This window comes from Epinephelus moara, chromosome 20, assembly GCF_006386435.1.
Source record: "Epinephelus moara isolate mb chromosome 20, YSFRI_EMoa_1.0, whole genome shotgun sequence".
Classification (NCBI taxonomy): domain Eukaryota; kingdom Metazoa; phylum Chordata; class Actinopteri; order Perciformes; family Serranidae; genus Epinephelus; species Epinephelus moara.
The window spans coordinates 45,004,429-45,005,520 of record NC_065525.1 but is presented as its reverse complement, the minus strand read 5'-3'; the positions used below and the strand labels follow the sequence as shown (position 1 = coordinate 45,005,520).

The 1,092-nt window shown below is 38.3% G+C and overlaps 2 protein-coding genes and 1 long non-coding RNA gene across 9 annotated transcripts in view; 1 reads left to right on the top strand and 2 right to left on the bottom strand.

Annotated features, from left to right (window-relative positions):
• The window catches only part of LOC126407716 (E3 ubiquitin-protein ligase TRIM21-like), a 77,715-nt gene that overhangs the window by 51,231 nt on the left and 25,392 nt on the right, over window positions 1–1,092 (bottom strand). The window lies entirely within an intron of this gene.
• LOC126407778 (uncharacterized) overlaps window positions 1–1,092 on the top strand; it is a 74,022-nt gene that overhangs the window by 49,561 nt on the left and 23,369 nt on the right. The window lies entirely within an intron of this gene.
• Window positions 1–1,092, bottom strand: part of LOC126407727 (E3 ubiquitin-protein ligase TRIM21-like) — a 110,291-nt gene that overhangs the window by 99,491 nt on the left and 9,708 nt on the right. The window lies entirely within an intron of this gene.

Genomic DNA, 1,092 nt, shown 5'->3' with positions numbered 1-1,092 from the left:
AATTCCTGTTTATTTAACTATATATTTGTAAATACTATTGTTTAAATTTCTTATATTTTCACGTATCTTTCCTCTCTTGCAAGGAGCACCTGTAACATAAATAATTTCCCCTCGGGGATCAATAAAGTATTTCTGATTCTGATTCTGATTCTGAAACACAACTCAAACCTTAAATAACACTACATGATATTACGTCACTTACTGTCTCTCATGCAATAACAGGTGATGGAGCTTTTAACGACATGTCTTTCAGCTTTTAGATTCATCAGAAGCAAAATAACTTAATTAGACAGAATAAAAACTTCATTTTGATTTTGTTTGTATAAAAAAAAGAGGCTAAAAGGAAATGACTTCTTGCAACAGTGATCAGATTGTAATTTTTTTTTAATTTGGCATCCAGACAATACTTCATCTCTATGAGTACATTGTTTTCTGATGATTAAACAGTCTTGAAGGAAGGTAATGCAGTTATTAGAATAAATCATTTACATTATTATATATATGAACACATTCAAAAGCACATGCCCTGTGCACAGCGGTCAGTCCTCATAACTTGGTGCAGGTGATGGCAGGAAACATCAGATTGATAGCAAATAAGCAGATACAACACGTTGTTTGTTACATGTCAAGTGAAGACTAAATAAAAAGAAGAAGCAATTCAGCCATCTTGCCTGCAGTGTATCTGATTATTTGCTATAAATGTCATTATTATACATATTTACTTTTTTTTTTTTTTGGTATTGAACCCATGGCCACTGTGGCAAGTGCCAATGCCACATGGGACACCCACTCTAGCCACTGAGTCACTGGTGCCCCAAATCATGTACATAACATAACATAACATCAGTCAGTGCAGTAACATTGTGGTATTGTAGTTAGGGCTGCCCCCCGACTAAGAGTTTTCCTAGTGGACCAACAGTCCTCATCAGGGTCCATCATTGGACCGACAGTCCTCATCAGGGTCCATCGGTGGACCGACAGTCCTCATCAGGGTCCATCATTGGACCGACAGTCCTCATCAGGGTCCATCAGGGGACCGACAGTCCTCATCAGGGTCCATCATTGGACCGACAGTCCTCATCAGGGTCCATC